Source organism: Hirundo rustica, chromosome 14, assembly GCF_015227805.2.
Source record: "Hirundo rustica isolate bHirRus1 chromosome 14, bHirRus1.pri.v3, whole genome shotgun sequence".
NCBI classification, from domain to species: domain Eukaryota; kingdom Metazoa; phylum Chordata; class Aves; order Passeriformes; family Hirundinidae; genus Hirundo; species Hirundo rustica.
In genome coordinates, this window is record NC_053463.1 from 14,893,480 (window position 1) to 14,919,250 (window position 25,771).

General features: G+C 40.5%; 1 long non-coding RNA gene across 1 annotated transcript; it reads left to right on the plus strand.

Annotated features, from left to right (window-relative positions):
- Positions 1 to 1,496: 1,496 nt before the first annotated feature.
- Positions 1,497 to 25,388, plus strand: LOC120759310 (uncharacterized). Its single transcript, XR_005703150.2, has 5 exons — positions 1,497 to 1,611; positions 5,444 to 5,513; positions 12,166 to 12,264; positions 24,628 to 24,823; positions 24,967 to 25,388. It is a non-coding gene; the product is annotated as an uncharacterized LOC120759310 (long non-coding RNA).
- Positions 25,389 to 25,771: the final 383 nt, after the last annotated feature.

Genomic DNA, 25,771 nt, shown 5'->3' on the forward strand with positions numbered 1-25,771 from the left:
CTAAATTGCAATAGAAATTGTGCTTTACCTCAGCAATGGTTTTGATTCTTTTTAAATCCTAAAAGCGTTCCTCTGCTAATGTCTTTGCACAAAGTGGTTTTACCTTTGTGCAGCACATGAGCTCTACAAGAAGGAATGTGCCAAGTTGAGGCAATTCTAAAAGTAGCCATTCCAGTGCTACTAAAACGTGCTTCCACTCTGTGACAGCCAGCAGTACCCTTCATGTTAGGCATACTTTGATTCTGCAACTGTCCTGAACTGCTCCAACTCCTCCCATTCAACCCTTTGCAGCTGCAGATCTGTCCTGCTGCCTCCCCATTACCAGGGCTGAGTTCCACTAATTATTTCCCCTTGTTTCTGCTCCTCTGGCAGATTCCAGAAGGCAGTTAAGGTAGGCGGGCAGTAACAGGGGTTAGCATCAAACTCTGCATGAGGAGCTGTTAGAAGCTCTGCTGTAACTCCACAACACATCAGGAGAGCTTTTCTCAGAGTCTGAATTTGTGTGTAGGTGACCTGTGACAGCTGGATTAGTAACACCCTTCACCCCTGCAGAGTCCCCAGCTGCAGCAGCAACCTGCCCATAGTGTAATGCTGATACTCGCAAGGCAACAAGACACAGGGAAATTTATTGTGCATTGCCCAGTACCTGAGTGATGGAAGCTTCCAGCCAGCACATGGAAAATCGACTTCTGTCATCAGGGAAAATTATTAATACATTCTGCATATGGGTTCATCAGGGCCTCAGAACTTCCCTGGAGTCAGGATGTCCCACAAAGCAGTGGAGGTTATTTGGACTGCAGCACGATGACAAACACAAAGCTGCTCAGTTTATCGTTTCTATTGCCTTTGCAGAGCTGTAGATTTGTGTGGAGAAGTCTCAGTAGCACAGCACTGAGCAGGGTAATAATACAGCTCAGCAGCTATTTGATGCTGTTGTTTGAACAATGTGTTCTGACATGAGCAGTTTATTGTTTGCTAGTTCATGACAAGAGTTTTGTGTATGCAAACTTGAATGCAAATCAGGCATAATTTATTATGTTTCTCTCCAATGAGAGTGGAAGGAGAAAAACCACTGTTTAACCTCGGCAATACATTTTCCTATGAATAGGCAGGTATTAAATGATTTATGGAAGGAATGTTAAGAATGCAAGAAGTTCAGAGAAAGTGGAGGGATATCTTTTTCCCTTGTCAGCTGGGAACCTGGCTATTTAATGCTAATAAAGCCATCATCTAACTTGACTTCAGCTGTTGTGCCCACATGATGTACCTGCACTTTACTGCATCACAAGCAGGGACCTCTCTAATTAGTCTTACTGTTATTTTAAAAACCCAAATCGGTTTAACACAATTCTTGCACAGAAGAAGAAAGGATGAAGGGGTTTATATTTATTCACTCTTGTTGTCTGTTGCTTTGTAGGGGACCTTCCCAACCCTGGGCCTGCCACAGCTGTGACAGCTCTGTTTAGCTCAGGTGTGAGGAATTCTCCTGAACCCGCTCCTTAATTTTGCCAGACTGGAGACACTCATTTGGCATGCTCATGCTTCTTTAACCCCCTGAACTTGCATGAAGATTTCCTCTTCTGCAGTGAAATAGGTAATATGTTCACAGAGGTGAGAATTTTAGATTTTTTTTTTATGATGTTACATATTTTAATAGGAAATATCTTAATGAAAAAATTCTACCCAGATGACTTAATATTTATTAATAAGCTGGCCTTACCACACATCTTTCTTTAATATAAATTGAGTAGATATACTTTAATGAGTGGTACAGGTACCATAAAATGTATATTATTTTTCATTTAATTTTATTGGATTCATTCCTATGCAGTCCACCAGGTGGACTGCAAACATGCATTCTAAAGGAGACATATGTCTCCTCATGTGGATTAAATACCACTTAGGGCAATGGTGAACAACCATGCATCCTGCATGCAAAGGCAAATATTGAAAATTATTGGTTCCTGGGATGCTACATGACCCTTACTAATTCCTACTGAATAGTGAATCTCTCTCCATAACAGGAAATTCTAGAGTAAAATTTATCTGACACTTTTCTTGCTACCTATAGAAAAGTTGCTGGGCTGTTACAGGGTCAGGCTCATGTGTTGTAAAATCACAGGTTCTCAGAAGCTGCACTTTTAGGTCATTGTTTTCCCTTGGCACTGAAAGCCAGCCCTGTTCATGCACCACATGAGACACCACCTGAAAGAGCTGTGCTTTGCACTGAGACTGTTGTTTTATCATTTGTGTCATCTGACATATGGCCTCCTTAGTAATCAGGCGATGGTCACTTCTTAATTGGTCTAAGCGTTAAATTTCATTGAGCCCAGATTTGTTCTGAGGAAAAATGCAAAGCTTACAGAAGCTGAACATTTTTCCAGGAGCACAAAGTCATCTCCTGTTCTGTTTGGAAGTGGTAAATTTGAGCTAACCCCGGTAGTTATGGAGCAAGATTGTTTTCACATTTGGATTTATCTAACCTTGTCTCCATGCACCTTAAGTAGACATGTGTGAAAAAATGGGATGTGCTCTGCAAGATACGTGCATGCAGAGCAGTCATTGTTTTCCTGTTATGTGCATCCTTCAACATCTCTAAACCACTTTGATAGAAAATAGATGCAGCCAAAGAACATATAATTACCTACCCTCAAGCAAGGATAAGACAATGTAAGTCACCTGAAGGTTTGCTTGCAATAAATTATTTCTGGTTTTCACAGAGTGTGGTGTTTAAAGCAAATGCTGTAAATTCAATTGATTTTTTGATGTTAGCATTAAAGCAAATATTGTAACTTTATGCAATTTTTGAAGACAGTATTTATGCAAATAAATATGCAAAGAGGTCAGGTCTTTTATTCCCTGGTAAATTAGTAAGGTAGCCCTTAAAGGGTGAAAAGTCCTCCGACCACTGCCAATCAGGACTTTTCCCCCCCCTTTATCAAAGTATTTAACATTCCTAGCCTTGCACAGAAGGGGAAAAATAAGGTCATAGCTGTGGAAAAATCTGTTGATCATAACTGATAATATGAAAATGAAGCAGTCAAGCAGGCTGTGGATAGCACAGGTCAGGTCTACTTACACAAAAGCAAAGTTAGAGATGCAGTGATAGAAACATGAAAATTCTGGGACATGAATGAAACAGAAGCCACCAGTGGTCAGATTAATCATTTAATACTGCTGGTATTTCTTTGTTGCCATGTGGGACAGGTGATGGCTGGAGTGTCCTGTTATCCCAAATACAGGGGGAGTAGCACCAACAAACGTGACAGAGAAAGGGCTGACCTGAACCCCGCAGTATGGACCACAAACAAAAACTCTGCAGCTTGAGAATTCTCCAAGTTTAGGGGGTGACAGCAAGAAGTATTAACTACCTCCTGCAAATTTTGAACTTTAGTGTCACAGTGGTTTCTGCACTACTTTGAGAGTTCCTGGGGTGGTTGGGGTATCATTGTTCTTATGTATGTGATCCAACAGGGAAGCTGTTTGCTTTATTACACATTTTTACTACATATTTATTGAGATTATTCTTCTGCTAATTACTTTGAGTTTGCAGGTTTTATTTGTGAAGGAAATTTTCCCCTGAAATTTATTTTAAAAAATTATGCTAGATTTCAGTAGACAGTTGTGTACTATGTGCAAATAATTCTGGAGATATGTACAGGCTGGATTTGAGTAATCAGGTGAATCAAGTGCTAACTTTTAAATGCTCCTCAAGTTCTGTGAAAATTAAGTTTTAAGCCACATTCTTATTGCCTCTGAATTGTGCTTGCTGAACTCAATGTTTTCCCTGTAAGAAGAAACAGCAACTCAAAACAAAAAGCAAGGGTGGTCTGTTCTTATCCTGAATCTACTGACTTCTTCAGTGAATTCCTATAATAAGCTGGAGGATTTAATGGCAGGAGCATACTTTGTGGAGCAAGCATGAAACTGAACAGACAGGGACTGGGAAATAACTTTGGAACTGCTTAAACTAAAATTGCCAAGAAACCAAGGTTTCTGTCACAAAGCTTCATCCATGGTCTCACATAATTTCAGATTAAATCTGTATTTGGGTAACTGCTCTATGGGACACTTTCATTACATCTTCCAAGGGGAAAAAAAAATAAATTAAGCAGTTTCAAATCATCAAAAGCTGTAAAATAAAGTAAAAAATGTATCAGGAGAAGGCAGATAGGCTTCGTTATATAAATTTCAATGGTCCTTCTTGCTCAGTAGTTTTTCCCACAGCTGATGAACAGAGAAGTACAACTGACACTGGATCAGGACTCACACCTGAAATGAGAGTAGTGAGCACTCAAGAGTCACTCTATGCCCTGGGCCTTTGCAAGCTTCAACCACGTACTGCAGATGCACACTCGGGTTGGAAAGGAGACATGGACACTTTGGACCTTACAGTTATTTTATGAGAAGGGGATAATTACATTGATAGAACAGAGAAAATGAGCCATGCACAAATTAACGATCAAAATTAAATGCCTGTGTAATTAAATACAAACAAGGGAACAGCCTAGTTTTAAAGGTTGCTTGTGAAACTGCATCAGGGTTTGTGTAAAGGGCCAGAATTTACTGCTTTGGCCAAATGCTGGTTATTAACTCTCAGTGTAGCTAAAGCTGCTCTACAGATTTAAAGTGAAGTGAATGTATCTGCTTGTACCCCACACAGTGAAATAATGACATCCACTTCCCTTGGTTCGAGTTTCTGCGGGGTTCTAGAGCCTGGGGAGCTGTAGAATTGTATTTGTTTTAGGTTAAACTCAGGTGGAGAATGTCTGCTCCTGCTGCAATCACTCAAATGGCACTCAGCTGTGTCTCCAGGTGGAACCCATTGTCATAACTACAGCACCTAACTGAAATCACCCTCTGATCAATAACATGATTCCTTTACTTCCACCCTTGAAAAGAAAAGAACATCCTCCTTCTTTAAATTACTCTTGAAAAGAAAAATGCATCTGAAAACCAGTTTTTTATCACAGAGTTCTTGAACTACTTTTTCCAAATTTGCTCACACTTACAGCATAGGAGTGATTTGTCTGATACTGCAAAGTGACCTCCTGAAAAACCTGCCAGAAGTTCCAGGTTTTTAGATGCTTTTTCCAGTTATTTAATTTTGAAACACTGAAAAAAGCCACTATTCACTTTTGAAATCTATCATCAGTTGGTGCTTTCCTGCCAGAAGAGAGTGGGAAAAGATATAATGAGACCATAAGAGAAGAGAGGATTTATGCACCCTACATGTCTTGCCCAAGTTTAAAAGCATATAGATTCAGTCTGAAACAACGAGCAAATAAATGCCAGTAACTCAGGGGAAGATTGAATCCATTTTCCACATAAAATGAAAAAAAAACAAAGGCACTTTTAAAAAGCACAACAGTTGGGTCTTTCGCCCATGCACACAAGCTTTTCCTTAGTATCTTACTAAATTACTTGTTTGCTTGTTTTCTAGGGGAACCTGCCTGGCTGGAACTGAACTGAAGCAAGGGATGTTCTGAACTTGGCTGCACAGCTCAATTGAGGTAAAAAAACCCACAGAAGTCCGTTTGCCTGGTAAAGCCTTAGTGGGTACAATTAATATCTCACAGCAATTACAGTTACAGGAATTGGCTCTACAGACTTGGTGCTTTGTCTGTTTGTTTACATTTGAACACTGTGTCAAATGTCACCATGTGACATGTCACTTACATTTGTCACTATGTGACAGGGAATAATTCTGTATGTATTAAATGCAGACTGATGTTTTCCTTCATGTCCAGTGTATGTTTTGCTTCCAAAAGAAGGAAAATGCATTATAAAACTGTCTCCATTATGCTTTCCTGTAAAGTGCCAGCTTCCTGCAACTCATGCATGTATTTGCATTTTGTTAATTTGGAAACTGAGGTTTGGAATGAATTGGCATATCTGAGGTGAGGCAGTAAGTTGGTGTTACAAACAAAAGTCTTTAAAATCACTGGCAAGGGTATGAAAAATCCCTTCCCCTTTATCCTGCATAGCAGTGTCACCATGACAGCTGCCAGTCACAGAGAGGACAAGGACACAGCACACCTGGGTTATTGTGAGCTCTGTTAAAAATTGTAACTCAGTGCAATTCCCTATACTGCAATCAAAGGTACTGGTGGAAACACCACCATCCCTGTTTGCCCTGCACTCCATACCCTGCTCATGTGATTTTATCTTACAGCTTGTAATTATCTCCTTGGTGCAGCCCCCTAAGAAACAATAAGCCTTCCTCATCTTTCTGCAGAAAGGAGTTGACACACATTCCCACTGAACAGACCTAGTTAAGCTGAATTGTGTTGGGTCTTTAAAGAATTACAATAACAGAGTTTGATTACAAAAATATGTGTGTGTGTTATATGTATATTATCCTCATCATCCAGATTTTTGGACTCAGCAGGAGCTGTCTTCTCTTTAACTTTCTGCATCTGTCATTATTTGGGTAGAAAACAGTCTCGGAATGGACCAAAATTTTAAGAGCTCTGATAATTCTGCAGTTTCCTCTGATTAGTGCTGGTAAACAGGTGCAGCCTACACCTGCCACGGTATTAAAGGTGAGCTTTACAAGAAATACAGTTCTTAATGCAGTATGCATCACCTAGTAGTTGTAAGGTAATCCCAGAAGCGCTATATGGAATAGCTAAATGCTGTTAGGACATTACTCACATGTTCATGATGCACATTTATAAAGAGGCTTTCCAGTGCTGAGTTGGTGATACAAATGTAAAGGCGTTTCCCATTGTGTGAGGCATTTGGTTTGGGACTGCATCAATTCTGTTACACGGCCGTTTGTAACACTTCTGTAACAGATGATCATGTGAGTACCAGCAAGTGATGACACTGTAAATACAAATAAAATAACTCTATACAAAACTTCAGACATAGACAGCACATGAAACCTAAGAACCCAAGCATATAAAGATAGGATTGTGCATATTAATGATCTTAGAATGTTGAAAATTACAATGAAACATGCAGAACTACATAGTATGCATTATTTTTGTTCTGAAAACCTCTTTCTAAATCTGTAGAGCTGGGTTCTGAAATAGTCTGTTTAGATTATTTTCATCAATTTAATACTGACAGAACCACCGAAAACCATTCTGAAGCTAGCATTTGTTGTATTCAGTTTTACTTTGCTTCCTTTTTTCTTCAGAAGGCGTATTTGAATTGAAGTTATTTTGTGGATTAAAACTTCTGACCTACTCAGAACAGTGTGCAAAAAAGTACCTGATAACCCACTCATATATATCCTGGTAATAGGAAGGGAACATGTACAGAAAGGGGTTTCATGGTGTCCAAAGATAGGAACAGAAGAGCAAACCCTTTCACTCCTATCACATATTTTAGATATTCTGTTTCAAGTGTGATGTGACAGTACTGAAATTACCTCATAAAATCCTGAGCAGTTTGAGACAATGTGGGGCAGGAACAGTAGAACGCAGCAGTAGCTGTTCTCTGTGGTGGTAAATTCTGACTCTAGAAAGGCAAACAACAGGAAGAAATACGTGTTAATAGGAATTTAGATAGAGGGATTTTCTGGAAAAAGACATGACCCAGTAATGTAGAGAATAGAGAAAACCAGAAATAGTTGGTTTTGTAAAACCATCAGAAAAATGTCATGTTCATTAGGAATTAAGTAGAAAATTATGGAAAGAAATGTATTATTTTAATAATTTTCATTTGCATCTTGATGAAACATAGCCTGGTTTTTCTTTTAATTGCTTATATTATGTTAAACAGTACCCACAAGTAATGTCAGTGCTGTTGAAAAGCAACCCATAAAGTTTTACTCTAATGTCATGCATGGGTAAATGATTGGTAAATCAGTTAAAAAATTGGCAAAAGTGAGATCAGAATCCAACCCAAACCACAATTCTTGGGGGGAAAAAATATAGATCTATGTTTATAATATTTAGCAATAAAATTTACAGCCCTGTTATCTGCCAGTTATGCAAAAACAAACACTTGTGCAGAAGGAGTGTGCCATGTGTTTATATATAAACAAATGGCCTAATCCTGCCCTAGGGCACTGCAGTGCTGGAGCACACAGAGCTCAGGGAGATAGCGTGGGCAGAGGGAAACCAGCCAGGCCAGGAGAGAGGTGATTTGTCTCCACCACCTAAAGGGAATGCAAGGTGAAGTTCCAGGCACAGCTCAAGTTCACATCTACGGGCAGACTGCTGGCTGGGCACAGATCAGAGCCCAGGAGCCAGGAAAGCAGAACTGTGAGCTTGCCCAAGCCAGGGGAGCTCTGTTTCAGGAGAGCTCCATGACACCTGCATGGCCTGCAGCCAGTGCAGCAGTGCAGGACGTTCGCTCTGTGCACCTTCCTCTGCTGTCACCGCTGTGGCAGGGACTTCTTTGTGACACATTCCAGCAGTGAGGGGAGCTTGCTACTCTGATCCAGGAACACTGTCTCTGGGATCTCCCAAAAAACAGAAAGAGGCATAGGTCATATGAGGTTCTGTGTTACTGATACTCCTCTGGAAAGCTGTTTCATGTCATACATTAAATGTGGAACATAATTTGTACTCTGCATACTATCCTCAGACTGCACTTTTCAACCTAACAGATAATTCTTCCAGTTTCCATTTCTGAATCTGATAATGAAATAGGAATTAAATATTTACTTGCTGTCAAGCTGCTTTTCTATTCTCATCTGGTACAGAGGAAACAGAGTCCAATGAATGTTACTGTTCTGTGAAAGCTTGGCAGAGCAGTCTGCCTTCTAGTCTTTCCTTCACTAGGGAGGAGGCTGTCTCTGAGATGAGTTTTGAGATTTGGGGTTGGTCAGGTGACAGTTTTGCTATATGAGAAGCTGCAAGGGGACGGGGCAACAGTAGGGAACTAGGAATTTGCATCCTTTCTGCAGAGCAAATCCATAGGTTTGCTTCCTGTGCTGATCAAAGAGGCTGATGGCCTTACCCTGCACACAGGAGGAGGCAGCCAGTAATCCTCGTAAAGATTATATCAGAGGCTTTTTCTGCAGGGCGTAGAAAACTGATTAAAAGCCCATCTTTATTGGGAAAATTAGCCTTGGTAGAAGGGCTGGTTATCAGACAGGCCAAGGTAATCTAGGCCTTAATCAAAACAGTAGTCCGTTGCATTAAGGCACGTCAAAGATTATTTTCACTGCTATAAAAAAATGACTCATTTGGGTCATTATGTCTCTAAGATACGTTGTGCCCATGCAACAAGGTACACTAGTTTGCTATAAAAAAAGACACAATTTTATTATGTGGCAAAACTTGATACATTTTTTTGGTTGGGTTCAGGGCGGGGGTTTGGGAGGGCTTTTTAGTGGTGGTCTTTTCACTTCGTGTCATTGACATCCTTGATGTGGCAACATTATGGACACACAATCTTTAGCTCTAAAAGCTTTTTGTCAGCTAGTACCTTTCAGGTTTACCTGAAACCAGGACTAAAGAGGAGAAATGGGTCATGAATTGTACTTGCAAACAAGTTTGTGGAGCTCAGAGGCTCTACTTTAAATGAGGTCATGATGGCAGTTCCATATTGTGGAATTTAGTGAAAAGACAAAGTGCTGTTCTGTATTGTGATTCTGTTTGGAGGATTGATTTTTCTGCTCTTGTTCAGCACGCATGCTTTTTCAGTGGATTGACTTTTCAAGGCAAATCAAAACTGGCCCAATGTATGTCCAATTTCCCGAAGTATTGATGACTCCTCTCCAATTAGTTTTAACCCCATCAGTCTTTGGAACTCTGCCTCCTCCACTACCAGTTCTGGGAGGGCACAGAGGGACAGACCTAAAGCTACAGTCAATAAGAATTTTACTTAGAAAAAATTTTAAACAGGATACCATTCTAAGATAGAACGTAGAAGTGGCAGGCATGTTGACAATCGCTGAACAGTTGGGGTTTTTCTAATACATTGTTCAATTTATGTAGGGCAGAAACAGCTCTGTGTCTCTCTGCAAATGTTTCAGTTTTGTGGGGGAATGCTGAAGGAAGACATTAATTTAAAAATATAAATAAATCAGTATTTCAGGAAAATATAGTGTGACTTCAAAATGTTTATACCTAAACAGCAGATGGTGAGGCTGCTGCAGATCAGCAGTCACAAGAGAAATCACTGGCTGATGACTTCCTCCTGGTCCTTTTCATTGATTTGCCTTACGCCCAATTGTCTTGCTGTTTTTATTTTAACTCTCATTTCTTTCAATCTTCCAGCCTTCAAATTTTAATTTTTAACCCATGGCTGTAATTCTACTACTGGTATTATCAGTCATTAAACAAAACACAATTGTCTCCCGAACAAAGGAGATTCCCCACTTGCCATTCTGAAGATTTAAGAGTGAATTGCTTCCCACTGAAGCTAAGCAGATACTGGGAAGACAATTCTGCATCAAAAACTGGAACTGAAAGGTAGAATTAAGCTTACCACAGTCTCTTCTTTCTGTCTTTTCCTAAATATCAGTTTAGAAATATATCCAGAGTTATTACAGACAGATGCCCTCTCTAATTTTCTTTTAGCCAGATAACTAAAACACAAGCTCTTCTTCTTTCTGCCATGCATAGGAACAAGTTATGGAGCTCAAACACTGACTTTGCCTCAGTAATGAGTTTGGATAATTTACAGAGCAGTAGAGTAATGACAATAAAGTATTAATAGAGTATTTCCACAAAAGGTTCTTAGGTTGGCATCAAGTTTTCAGTAGATATGTTGTGCTCCATAGTTCTAAAACAAGACAAAACATAAAATTAAATGAACTAGTGGTGATAGATCATTGTTGAAAAGCAAGTGGTGATGTGGACTGGGATAGCAAGCAAAGATGCAGGATGAAGTGTGTAACTTCAAGTGCTGCCTATTTAGGAACTGAAATAGGCAGTTAAACCTGTAAAACCTATCTAAGGATGTGTTCATTTGTACTGAGTGTGACACGTAACAAAAAGCAATACTTTTATTAACATTTCTTCATTATTAATATTTTTAATCCCTCATTCATCCCTCATACAGTACATATATACTGTACATTTAGTTATTGTCTGCTAATTATTGTAAACAGCAAAACCCTAGCTGACTTTAAATAAAAATTGCTTCCTAATTACTGTTTATTGCACGGGAACAAAATGTTACATTTTATGTTATTCTCAATAGGACCTCTAAAGCTCAGTTGGAGATAAGCAGTAAACACCGAAGCAGTCTCATAAATCACATTTTTGCATATAATTACTATACGCTTTTAAAAGTGAAATTTGAGCTATTCCCCCATTACCAACCAGCTCTGGTCTAGGAATTGATTCAGCTTCCACAGCAGCATCTTCATGCACCATTTGTTGAAGCAGTTCAGATTACCTTCATTTCCATACAGTGAACGATTCACACTTTTTTACATATTAAGTCTGCCTATATTTTCCTGCATTTGACATTACATGATGAAGAAAATCCAGTCTCTTTCTTCTAGCCTAGATCACACTTGCTGTCCTTCATGGTATCCTCTCTGGAAAACCTCATTTTTTCCAGTAGGATCCCTGTATTCATTTTTAATCAGTTTGTTCTTCACTCAGTATTTCTACTTCAGCAAGCTGGATTGCAGCTGCTGAGTTAGTGAATTTTGTTTGCATGAAGCCAAAACGATGAGGTTGTGCCAAAGAACACTGCTATAACAAAACTAGTGGATGTTTATTTATGAAATTGACATGTGTCTATTTATGAAATGGACAAGAGTGTGAAAAAGACTTGATATCCTTGAAGAAGGTTCTCTTTTTCAAAGCCTACCAGTCTGGTCTGTGTTTTTGTGATCAAAAACTTAGTAATTTTTTTTCTTAGGTCAAATATGAGAAACTAAAAAGAGCAACCTAAGCTGTACTAAGATGAATCATTAATTTTATAAAACCTGACACAGTTCATTCTAGGTTATGACAGAAAATGGATAAAGCATTGCAAAGGCCGGAAGGTACTTGCTTTTTACCTTTTTTATTTTTTTCCTTTTTTTTTTTTTTTTTCTTTCTTTCTTAAGAGAAGGGGAAATAAGAAATCTGTGAAAGTCAGCCAGCTAAACTGAATTCCAAGAAAAACCTTTCAACCGTGCTAGAAAATATGTATCTTTCAAATGGCAAGAAACTCTAGGGTGAAAGTCAGAGTTAACCTGAATTTGTCAGGAAAAAAGAGCCGTGCCAAATCAGTCTGACATTGCCTTCTCCTTGGCAGGACACCATCACCGAAGCAGCAGGACAGGAGTGCCAGACCCAGAACGGGGTTGTGGGACATCAAACTCCGGAGTCTGCAGGGGGAAATGAAGGACAACAGGTGAGGAAACACTGCATCGGTCTGCAGGCTCGGCAGAGAGAGGCTGAACTCTCAGAATAACTAACCTCTCACACATGTATATATGTGTATGTATACGTGTGTAAAATAACAAGAGTAGCAAACACCTGGAAGAGATTCGCAAGAAGGTTCTGGTATGTGTTTCTTTAAAGCAAAGTCAGACCAAGAGCCGGCCGTGACCCGAGCCATGGCCCTTTCCTGGTGTGTCCCCAGTGCAGGCACTGGTGTCCCCTGCCGCCGCAGGAGCTGTGAGACCACCGAGGAGCCGGAGCTGGGGCCCGGAGAGCCGCCATCGGCCCGGCCCTGCCCTCAGTGCCCCCGCCTTCCCGCCCGTGCCGGCCCCGAGCCGTGGCGGTGCCCTGACCCTCGGTGCCCCCTCAGTGCCCTCGCTTTCCCGCCCGTTCCGGCCCCGAGCCGCGGCGGTGCCCGGGCCCTCAGTGCCCTCAGGGCCCCCGCTGGCCCCGTCCCGTGTCTGGGAGCAGGACCGGAGCACCTCTGCGTGCGCCGAGGAGCAGAACAAACCCTGCCCCTCAGCGGGGTCCTGCCCCTCAGAAGGGTCCTGGTCCCGAGCCCTTCGCTTGGCGCACAATGGTTCGCTCATGGAACGCGGCGGTTCCTTGCTGAAGGGGAAAAGAGCAGGTTGGAAACGGGGAAGGAAGGGATGTCTGTGCCGCAGGGCAGGTGATGAGCAGCACAACACTGGGCAGATTGTTCTGGATATACCTAAACTGCTTCTGTCTTGCCCAGCTGCTCCTGTGCCGGTATTTCCCGGCAGATGGGGAGTGCTGTCCCTGCTCCCCTCACAAACCCAAGGGGTCAATTCCCACCCCAGCCATGTCTCCAATTCTTCCCCTGCACAGGGCACTTCAGGCTATAGATTCATACTCTTCTAACATTATCCCGTTCCTACAAAATTAATGAAACGTTTGAATTATTCACTGTTCAGTTTTATAGAACAAGACTGAGCAAAACTGGAGCATTACTGTGAGGGAGTTTGAGTGGAGTTGAGTTGTGCTTTTCAGGTGCACAATTTAATGTTCTTTTTAAACAAAAGCGTAGCTAATCTTGGCTCTTTAGACCTTGACTGTGTCTCTCTGCTTTTTAGAACTCCTGGTTTGGATTTAGAGCACAAATCTTGAAGTGGTACAAACCGCTTCATAGGCTGCAGAGACAGCTCTCAAACCTGAGAAACCAGAAATAATTGAAACTGAAGTTCATTATCCGAACCTTTGTTTTATAGGAATCTCAGTACTCTCAGTCTGCACAAGCCAGATAGTTAGAAAACATGGTGACCCAAACCAAACAAGCAAAAATCCAAAACAAGCAAAACTCAAACCAACCAAAAACCAAAGGAAAAAAAACCCTCACAAACAAACAACAACAAAAATTCCTCATAGTTTCAGCCTTGTCACCCACAGTACTGTGGTAAGGGTAAGATAGCAGAGAGAGTTCTGCTTTTTATAACACAGGAAAATTAATCCTAAGCCTTATTTCCCTCTCTTATATCTTGTGCTGTTTAAACATTAATTGCTGGCAAGCAAAGAAGTCTCAGCTATATTGTTAGATCTTATTATACCTAGTAAAAAGGCATAACAATGCAGTAGACATTTTTCATTTTGATGCAAGAAAGCAAGTGGACATCTTTTGAAATGCCACACTCCCATAAGGTAAAGCAATTTGTTACGTTGGAAGGGACATGTCAGTGTCTGTGAAAGGGCAGTGCTGCAGACCATTTTCTACTGAGGGGATGAGCAGCAAGTTCCAGGGTGTTCCTCTGTCTTACACTGCTCTGAGATACGGTGTCTAACATAAATTAAGTACTTCAGCCTCCTTTTTCATTGCCAGGGCCAGTCTCTGAGAGTCTGGAGAAGTGATTCTCTGAATTAAAAAAAAAAAAAAAAACAGAACAAAAAAAACCCCAACAACCCACACACCAAAACCAGCTTAAATTCCATTAAGCTTTTGTAAAACTTTGCATTGCAAATGAGGAGATGATGTTGCAGCCCTGGAAGTCTGCTGTATTTCATTTCAGAAACGGTTAAATGAGAGCATTTCAAACATTTTTTAAATGAGATGCAGTTTCTGAGCTCCAGGCTTAGTTATTTCACAAGCTCTTTCCCTTCTGTGAAGTCTTAAAGCCAAACAAACTTGGAGAAGCTTTGAGAATTGAAGCTTCTGTGGCAATCCACAGAAGAATTCTGATATGGCTGTGTTTATCAATTTATTTTCCTCTACAGCCAGCCTTTGTATTCAGATAGGCATAAAATTCATGTACTGTGCCCATAATCAGTGACAGGTGCTTCAATACAAGACCAAGTGTAGTATTTCATATAGCGACCAACAACTGTAAGTGTGATTTAATCTCAGTTTTGATGGGAGATCCAGGGAAATTCATTTGGTGGCGGTATTCAGGGAAATGGGGGTTTATTATGTATTTAATAAGCTTTTCCCTCTAACATTAATAATGAGGCAAGGCTTAGATTTTTGAATTGAGGAGGCAGGTTTCCTGAAATACTTATGTGTAGATGGTGTGCCCACATTTGTTTCTCAGCGTGAATGCAGCAGCATTTTCACTGCTGGTATCCAAAAGGCTTTCTTGACTTCCTGCCTGTCCTGGGGTGCTAAACAGAATTCCAGATCAGAGTCTTTGTGTATGACAACTCCCAGAGAAAAAATCTGAGCTTCAGTTTTCATCTGTCTGTCTTGAAAAATAGAAAATCATGGAAAATACGTACATTTCAAGTAGGTGAAGTGTATGGAAGCTATTCTTGATGGTTTCTCTCCATTTTTTCAGCCATTGACACATCTTCCTTGCCCTAAGAGACCATAACTTCCAGCAATTCATTTCATCCACCACTCCCTTTGTAATTTCTTCCCTTCTCCTTTTCTCTCTTGTGATAAACACAGATACAGCCACACTCTGAAAGCAACCCAGAAAGCAGAGAACAAACTCTTTAGACCAAAACTTGGAAACTGGGGTTTGTAAGTAATGAAAAAATAATACAGTTTCATGATTGTGATGGAGTAATTGTTGGGAAAGAGTGATAAAAAGGAAAAAAAAGGGCTGAGACATCACCTAGAAAACAAAAAGCTGTAATATTTTGGCTTGAAAAGGAGTTTCTGTGTGTAAGACTTGAGATTTGCTACGGAATTCTTTCAGAACAAGTTTTAATTATCAGGGTGGTATCTTGGTTAATGGCATTCTTTGGATTCTTCAGTGGCTGTGAAATCCTGAGGCCTTATTAAGGAAGGACATAGAGAAAAAGGAGCCTGGGAAGATGAGCACGCTTTCCCAATTTCCCAAATTAAACGTTCCAAGCGTACACGTTCATGGTTTTCAGCTCTGAGATGTGCTGTTAATTGAAAGAGCACAATGGGTGTTTATGGAGATGCAGTGGCGCATTCAGGGGTGTAGCCGATCCCCTCGGGTTGTGCTGATCCAGCACCCCCCTGAGCCCGGCTCCTGCTCCTCGTGCATACTCCTGCTGCTCTGGCAGTGCTTCTCATGGCATTGCCCTGGCTACAACTACTTTGTGCTTTTGTGAGTTTAGCAAAAAAATAAGCAGAAGCTATTTCTAAGCCTACGTAAGAGTGCTGTGCTTGGACGGTCAGCAGTGATTCACTTCGTATTTTCAACTAATTAGCTATTTAACAATTTTTGTCTAACTACAGTCTTGGTTGGGAGAATGAAGGATATTCAGCGTGAAGCAGAGTCGTGATAATACAGAGTGTAAATACCTTTTTTCTGCTCTTTCTATATTAAATACCTGTGTAATGTATAATCAGCCCCATGGAGTCCGACTGGGCTCCATCCAGCTCAGGATCCTGCCTCCAGAAGGAAAGGGGAGGAGCAGAAAGTCAGCAGTCTCCTTAGAGATCCCAAAGGAGTCGACATTCAATATGCAAAACTAAGCCCCCTCTAACAGCCCTCCATTAAACTGAACCAGCTACATGCTTAGCTGACTCCAGTTCCTGGTAATGCAAATATTGATAGAATTCAAAACTACAGTCTTCTGGAATTAGCAGATTCATCTGATTAAGTGAATAATAAATCATCTCATGTTACTCCTAACAGTAACACATTTAGTATTTGCATATGGTGTGAAGGAAAGTTGTCAAAGACATGCAAACTAGAGGTTGAGGAATTAGGTTTCTAAATAAATAAAGATCTTGAAATAGAAAAGCCGATATAGACTTGGTCTTTGGTGAACCCAAATTGCATTTACACATTTCGCTGTTTAGCTCCCCCCACAAAAAAACCTTTAGGGAAAGGCTTTTCAGACAGTTCATGGAGAACTTCCAATATCACATTTCCTCAAGCTCAGAACAAAGTTGTATCACTCATGAGATCTACTCCTCATGCTATGTATACATTCAAAATACACACTGTAAACTGAATAAATAACTCTATAAAAATCTGTAAGAGGTCACAAATGCCACTCTGGTCTTTAAAGGACCACTAATTTTTTTATTATTATTATTTTCATAGATAAATATGATTTTCTATGATTTATCATTTTGAGATTGTTCAAAAAAAATTTAGTCATAGTGAATTCCAGTGAGAGATAACAGCCTAAATGCTCAAAAATGCCGCTCTACACAACTAGATTTTTATATCCTCCAGTGCTATTTGTAATTTGGAAGTCTCTGTGATGTGTTCATATTGGAATCTAATCCTAGGAACAGAATCTTTAAATTAATTTTTTACTTAAAAAATGCCTTGTGCTGTTCTCTGGGAGGAAAACAGAACAATGGAAAGATTTTGAAATTTCTTTCAATTGATAGTAAGGCTATAAAGAGAAGATAAAAAGAGGGAAACAAGTGGGGATGGGATCTCCAAAGACAGCGAGTGTGTAGTCAGGGCAGTCCTGAGAAAGGAGCTGTGGTCTCGTGCTGCCAGGTGAATGCATCTCTACTTTTTCCTTCTAAAAGCAGCAGGCTGCACTTGATCTTTATCAACAAGACTGAAGAGAACTCTGCAAAAAAACAGACTCTGTGGATTCTTCAGCTGTATAAAATTGTAGCAGGGTTCTGATATTTTGCCAAGCAGCAGCTCATCTAAAACCTGTGTCTAGAGGGAGCTCTGTGTGTTTGCAGTCTCAGCTTGGAGTGGGGTTGGCTGTTGGTTCTATCACTCCTGGCACATTCTAGCGGGTTCAGTGTGCTCTGGAGTCCTGGAGCAGGAGCACAGTAAACAGGCATGAGCCATTTCAGGTGATGGTCTCTTTTCTCTTGTAATTCGTAAAGTTCTTGCTTAGGTCCCTGTAGGAAGAGGAGAGATGCAGGGAGAAGTCTTTATTCAGAGCTCAGTAATTAAGACAAAATTTTCAGAATTGCTTATCTAAATTTTAAGGGTGCAGCAGGAAGAATTTGTAGGGGATCAGGACACATTTGGGAACGCAGAAGGATCCAGTGGCTGGGACATTATCAAAGAAGTCTAAAAATTTCAATTTTGCTCTCTAACTTAATAGATGATTTTCTTTCAGTGAGTCACTTCATGCCTCTGTTTTCTCACATCAATGTGTTAGTGCTGCGCATTCTTTTCAATGTTTTCTTCTATCACAACAGTTTCATGGTATTTTTAGTGGATTGTGGATTATGCTACAGTACATACAAAATAAATTAATAGATGCAGAATCAGGCCCAGCCTTTGGACACCAAAGTGTAAAGTCAGATTGTTTGAACTTCTGGGTGCACATTCTTAGGAATTAGGTTTCAGGATGAATGAAGCTATTCATCTTTCACAGCCTTTAAGACTCTACTTACCTGTGGAACTTTCCAGTATCCTCTGAGACTTGCGGGCTGCTGTTGATTAAGATGAAGTATTTTTTTGTGAATAGAGCATATGTTTTTTTAGTGCATGCTAAATATTGCTATGAAATGAGGAACAGACATGCTGCACCATATTGTTATTTGCTGTGAAGTGATTTGACAAATGTTTGAACAGCTGTGCTGAGTAGGTGCTGTTGATATAAGTAGTGGAATCATGAGTGCTGCTGTTTTGGTTGTTTACAGTGGAAAAGGATCAATCAAATAATTGTCTGCTGAGGTAAAGGACTCTATATGAATCTAATAGAAAGTTAAAGTAATTTATGATAAAATCTATCAGAGCCATCTCGGTATGTGGTGAGTTTTATTAAAGATGCACATTTCTGATCTTCCAGAAAAGGTGATAGAGTTTTGGCTACTTCAGTAATCAAGGAAAATTGCCTTGGAGAACAGTCAGGACAGTTGCTGGTCTTTATATTACTTAACAACACTCTTTCAGTTCCAGGAATGAACAATCTCTGAATCACTATCCTAGGTGGACCAACAAAGTGACTGCCACAGAGATTAATAATTTGTAGCAGAAACCCAACGCTTCTGTGGCCAGCACCCCTTGCCATGGAAAGGTTCTGCTCTGCACTCCCCTTAGCTTGCCAGTTTTTCAGTAATGAGGTAGCGAAAGAAATATCGTCTCTATAGAGTCATGAGAGGTATTAAAGGAACAGCTGGCATTCCTGGCATGCCACAAACTCACCAAACAGGAAAAGAAAATCAGGGTAGAATATTTTAATGGGTTTTACTCCTAAAAATGGAAACCAGCTATCCAGATCACAAAGACCCCACTTGAACTTTCTGCCTGTGGTCGGACTTCTGATAAGAACTAATTTGTAAGGACAGATTTGACAGTGGGCAGCCACTGTGACTGTGGGCAGCCTCTCAAACTGGAGCTTGGGTTTTTACCTCCCAGCAAAATGCACCAAACGAAGACCCTTATTTTTAGTGTGGTGGTAAAACTTTTTGGAAGTCTGAACATTAATTTTGGTGCCAGAATTCATCCTATCTGATTACCAGGGCTCAGGTTTGCTGGAAAAGGTTTAGTGGTGGCAAGCACAGTGAACTGTTCAGAGGGCACACTTGTGGTCTGGAACCTGAAAGTCCTGGAGGGTGTGTAGGGACGGTGGCAATGAAGTGACTCCACCCTTGTCCCTCTAGCACGTTCCACCCTCCTGCTTTCCTTTTTTCATTGTGGTGTATTGCATTGCCCAGGCCTCTGAGCACTTCCTTGGGCTTTTTATAAAGAAGAAAACATGTAAGAGAACATAAAAAGGGCTTTCTTATACTAAGGGGAATGGCAAACTGAGATATGCTTATTGCCAGCCTGACCTTACAGGAGAGCAATCCTTTCCAGGAGCATTCAGAGTGACTGAGGTGCCTTTACTGCAAGGAATGCTGTGTGACAATAAAATGTTCAGTAAAGTTTATATTGCTGCTGCCATAACTGAGACATTATATTTAAATAAAACAGCACTCCTTTTAAGAGTGCACACTGTAATATGAGTTCTCAACCAAAGGGAAGAGTTAAACTGGAATTTATTTTTTTGGAAGGATAAAAGCTGTCAGATTCTGTGCCGATAGCTGCAGGTAACTGGGTACTGGAGAGTAACCTCAGTCCCTGGCTATGGGTGCAGAGGCATTGTGCTGCAGCTCCATTATGTGCAATGTGTCTTCATAGTTACTCTGCTTTGCAGGGAAGCCCATCAGAACTTCATTCTTTGAATTAATTGTGTTTATCGTGGCAGCTGAGAGATAATCAAGACATCCCCAAGTCTCCTGCCACCAAGGCAAGGCCGTGGTGCCTCTCAGGGTGGGCCTGAATACAGCCAGTGAGGAAGCTTGTGCTGCAAATCTCCTAAAAGTATCCCAACTTGGCTAGTAAAAAATGTGAGACCTTTTGTTCCTCTTTTTTGTAGTCTAAGTAAATTCCAAACTGGAAACATAGTGAGATTTGACTTCATGGCTTTGACCACTGGTTTAACACATTTTCAATCTGTGTTAAATATTTCTGTACTTTTAATTTTGCTAGTACAGCCTTTTCTGTTTAATTTTTCTTTCTTTTCAATTAATACTTGGTCCTCCTAACGAGCCACAAAATTTTTCACCTAGATAATCAGGGTAGAAATCAGTAATATCAAGGTAAGTGGGGATGTGCATATCTTGATGAACATTAATGGTACCAATTTCAATAATCCTTTTCCTGTTAGATAAAAGCTGGCCTGAAGATAATGAATCTGCCTTCAGGAAAAGCTAAGGCATAATAGACTGGAAAAAGCATTTGTCTTAATTATGGTAATTATGTTAATTTAGGCTTTAAATAATAAGAGGGTGGCACTTTATATATTTAATATTTCAGTTAACTGTGAGCATTAAGGAAAATGAGACATCTCAGAGATCCAGATTCATTCCAGCATTTCATATAAGCAATGCCAAGAAGCTTCCTGGGAAAAGCAGCAGTGTGAAGAAATAAGGTGTTACTGGGCTGTTCCATGTCCTCTCACGAACACAGAGCATTCAGCCAGGCCCCAAATCTGCAGGAAGGGCACTGCAGCCTGTTTGGAGTAGCTGAGGACCTGACCCACAAATCCACTGGGAGACTTTTACTTCCACTGCTTCTGTTGTCTTAGCTGCTTTCCTATCCAGTGGTGTGGTCTGAGATTTATTGTACTGAATCTCCCTGGCAGGATTAGAGCAACCTCAAGGCTATTTCCTTCAAAACCAGTCTATGAACAGAGCTTTCTTTGCAGTGAAATGTCATCTTTATGAATTCAGAAAGAAGAAAGTCATAATCCCCTGTGACTCTCTATACCCACATGTGCCTAAGTATCCTGGAAATTATTGGTTTTCCTGCTCCATACGTAGTAATTATATTTGCTTAGCTACTTCTGCGTGTTTTCCAAAACTTTCTTCTCAATCCAAGCCAAAGAATCTTCACATTCACGTTGTTTTCCCATGTCCTGTCCTGGTGCCATTGGTGGCCATATGCCACCAATTTCCAGTTAGCCTGGGTCAGCTCTTCAACAGACAGGCACCAACTTGGTTTGCTTCTTCAGCGTCTTGTCTGCAAATGCATTTCATGTTGCTCCTCTCTGGAGACAAATCAGTTTGGGTCAGGCTCTTTCCATAGTGGAGACAGGAGGGATTGCTGTAGTTTGTGCAGGCTCTCAGCTGGCTTTGGGCTGGGTAGTTCAACACTCTCAGCACTACAGCAAACAGCTGGGACCTGCCTTCAGATCCACCACCAAGAGTGCCTGTGGTCATCGGGACTCTCCTAGATGAGCTACAGATCCTGTAATGTGCATGACCTCACAAAAAAATTGTAGAAGGAGAGCTGAAGCTCCAGCAAAGGAGGCTCAGATGCAGGATCAGCTGTGGGAAGGCAGGAAGGACGCTTTGTGCAGGGGCTGAACAGCTGCGCAGCTTTGATGGTAGCAGAGAATGCCGCTGCATTAGTTCTGTACCCGTACTTCAACCTTCAGCTACCGCTGCTGCTTGACAGCTCTGTGCACCGACTGCTGCCTGATTCCCTGGCACATTCTTCCCCAAGTGAGCCCTGCAGTTCCCCTCAGAGGGCTCCTCCATCCTAGGCAGCTGCTCTCTGTCTATCTTTCTGTCTATCTTAGTCTCTAATCTGGGCTATAAAGCAGGCCCATTTTCCAGGCAGTGTTTACTGAAAACACTGGAGCGTGCCTGGCTCCCTCGGCCATCCCTCCTCCTGCCCTCCCACTCCTGGCAGGCTGTGGAGGTCAGGCTGCTGCAGGACTGTCCTGCAGCCTTTGGGAGAGAGTGCAGTGAAATCAGCAGCCCGTGAGCCCATTAACCCTGACAGGCTTGCAGTGGCTTCCTCTGGGGTTAAGGGAGTTCATTATGCTCACCGCCAGTCAAGGTGGTTGACAGTAAAGCAAACAGTGATTGAAATCTTCATTAGAGTGAAAACTGGAGTGCCAAAGTAAAGACTTGGGACACAGTGAAACATCAAGGCTTTCAGTGAGATCAGTAATTTTAAAATTAATTTTCTAAAGAAACAGAAACATGAAAAGGGTCAACAACAAATAATAAGGGATAATTATGAGGTTGATGTCATTCACAAATGGCACTGAAGAGCTGGTAAGAAGAAACTGGAACTTGCTGCAGTGCTTAAATTAGGAAATAATCAAGTCTTTAATGAAAAAACACATTTGAAATGGTATTTTCCTTGAATTTAGTGCTGCAGATTAATTCTGACTAAGACCCATATATTCTGTAGTTATGCTCCTATTTCTGTAGGTATACACTAACTTTTGGGGAGCAGAAACCATCTGGAGCTGCATCTTTGTCCCTGGCTCCTGACAGCTGGGATTGTGATGAGATAATTAGGGTCTTTGCTTGAATAAAGTATTTCTAGATTTCTTTGCAGCTTCTTCTGAACTAATCTACCCATTCATATGCACCTTGAAAAGATGACTTGCCACATTCTAGGAATGAGAAGAGCTGAATTCTCTGTCTTGCCCTTACTGCATATATATATATATATATATATATATATATATATATATATGCAGTAAGGGCAAGACAGAGACTTAAAGGCAATAGAAGGAAGTGAGCTGGGTGATTTTTTTCCTAGATAACAGCTCCTTTTCTTGCCTGGTGTTGTCACTAAAGCTCCACAGGCTGTTGAAACACTTGGAATGAGGCAATATTGAGCCTGTAGGACACAGACTGAGCACTGATGTTTTAATAGAGAGACTTTTAGGAGCCTTCCCCACTCTTGTTAAAGCCAGGACACATCCCTGCATGTCAATGGAAACAAGATAAGATTTCAAGTCACATCTTGTGCCCTACACATTTTCCGGTATGTCCAGAAATTTCAGTTATCTCCACTCCTAGCTGGAGATCAGGAGAGCAGTTTGAATTTTTAGTCAAATAAGCCAAATACACCTCTGTCTTCTCTAGTTATATATTTATTCGGTAATTACCCAACTTTCAAGCTCACAAACTAGTTCTTTGTCTCTTTAAATATTTGTCCTAGGGGTTAGGAGAAGTGATCTGTAGGGAAGATGAAGAGTCACAAGAGGGGTTGGTGTCTGAGCCAGAACGGCCAGGAGCTCCTCCCTGGTCCCACATGAATGCCAAGGCTCTTCTGCCCCACAGCCCCATCTGATGTCTGGAGTTTTCACATCCTTGGACACTAGCAGGATATTTTTTACACATGGTAGTGTGTTTGTATTTTCTGTCCATTTTAGTTTCTGGGTAAACAACAAGGAGAGAAGCTATTTTCTTCTCAACTTTTTTTTTTTTTTTTTTTTTTTTTAAGCAGTTTAGGACAAGGAAGAATTCTTGTTAAAAAACAAATATGCTTAAAAGGAAAAATCTGATTATCTGTTTTGTCGTAGGTGTTAACAAAAGGCTCAGAGAAATCCCAGCCACAGCGAAAGTTGGTATGAAACTCCAAAATATGGGCCCTTTTAGTAGAGAGTGACTAGAATAATTAAATATTGATGAAAAATTAGATCAGAAGAACTGAGAAACCTGTTTTTATGTATTTATCTATTAAAAAAGAGATATTTCAAAGTAATATTGAGAAAAAGTATAATTTTAAACTGTAATTACCTACAAAACAAGATCAGTGATCTGGAAAGAAACCAGTTTTACTTAACTAGAAATCAGTTGCCAAGAGGTTTATTCCATGTATTAAATTTTATGAATTCTGTATTAAAAACTTATGCAATGTAGCTGAACAATTTGTTCCTGTCTTCACAGGAGCTATGATAATAAATGCCAAGAGGTTGGATGTGTAGGTTTTTCATCCTCACTAGGGGTCTTCGTTAATTAAGAACTTTTGGCAGCCATTCTTTCCTTTCTGTTTGAATTGTGTTTAGCAAAATGAAAGGGTAACTTTTCACTTGAAGAATGAAATGTCAGGAATTTATTTCACTCTTATTATTGAAATGATCTTAAGCAGAATGTTGGGAGAAAATTCATTTAACATTCCCGTCAACCTTGATGATGTTTGCTTTTCCTGCTGGTCTTTTCTATTTCCTCTTTCTCTGATTTACAGCATGATGAACTAATAGAGTCAGAACTGCATCTCATTTTAGGCACAAGAAATAATTGGGCAAGCAAAGCTACAAACTGCCTGACACCTCTGAAAATCAATTCACTCATTAAATGGTCGAGAGTTTGGTATTTTGATTTGTTAAAATTGAACATTTGTGTGTAATATCTGTTGAAGCCTTTGGAATAGAAACATATACACAATAAGTTATATTATTTGTACCCAATCTAATATTTATGAAATATGGAAAAAGATGTTTTGTAGCTTGGCTTTTTGTTGCATTCAAGTTCAAGGGTATTTATGGATTTGCTGCACTCTTTAAATCACTTCTCACTCTGTTTCCCGTTCAAGCAGAGCAGGGATCGCAGGGTTTGCATGTGCTGGAGGATGATGAAAATGCTGCAAGCTGCTGACTTAAATTGAATGCAAATTGGGAAATGAAGTGTTATGAGGCATTGCCAGCATTAAATATTTTGTTGTTTTCTCTTTAGAGATCACTGCACATTGTGAAACCTTCCTGACACACGAAGGCCTTTGGAAGCTGAGGTGCCCTGAGGGCTGCTGGCTCAGAGCAGGGCTGGCCAAGAGGCCTTCTCTGAAATCCCTTCTTCAGACTGGAAGAGAATTCCTCATCTGATGGTGCACCGGAAACAAAGTTGCATGATCTGTTGATATTTATTAGTGCAGGTAAGTGAGGAAGAGTTTAAAGATTTTTCGTTTCAACTTCTTTGAATTATGCATTAGGGTGAGGATGCTCAGAGCCTTTTGTATATGCATTTTATTGTCCAATTTGTGTTTCCTCCTGAGATGCTCAGTAGGTCATTTTTAAGCTTTCAGATAAGCTCCAAGGAGAGAATGGGTTTATTTTAGAGGAATGAAAAAGACAGAAGAATTTGCTTTGTATCTTTGCTGCCCAAAATCACACCTAAAAGATCCAACTGTGAAAAATGCAGGTAATAGACTCTCTGCTGTGTTAGTCAGAGGTAAAAGCCTGCTGGCAACCAGAACACTATTTCAGCTGCTTGTGAAGTGCGTCACAGGCAAGTCTGCAAAGACATGTCATCATATCACTGATAAAGATTGTGCTGTATTGAACTGATCTGCAAACATGCAAACAGATTAAACTTGTGTGTGCATTGTGCATATGAGTGCATCTGGATTTGTGGGCAAGTGGAGGGACAGCTTTTCATGAGCTTTGTAGTAAAGTAAGAGAAGTTCGTTGCTCATTAACTGCCTTCCAATTGTTCTTTCATTTTGGGTCTGTTTAGCATTTTTAGTGCATGGAAATTCTAACTCAGCAGTAGAGCTGTGTCATGACAGAGTAGCAAAGAGCATTTCTAGATTTAAGGGCTAAGGCTTTATAGAGGTAAGAGGAAAAAAGGTGTTGCAGCAACAGTGCTTGACTTCCTTTTCACTGTCACTGACTTCTGGAATCTGTTTTGCTCTGGCTGCTTATTAACTTCTTCAGTGGTTATTTGAAAGTCAGCAAACAAGGATTGTTTCTGAAGCTGAAAACAATTATCGATAATATGATATTGGAATATCAGAACAGCAGCTCCCGTCTCCCAGAGCACACATTTAATTCTCCTCAATGTTTTTAACATTAGAAACACAGTGACTTTCCAGTTTTGTTCA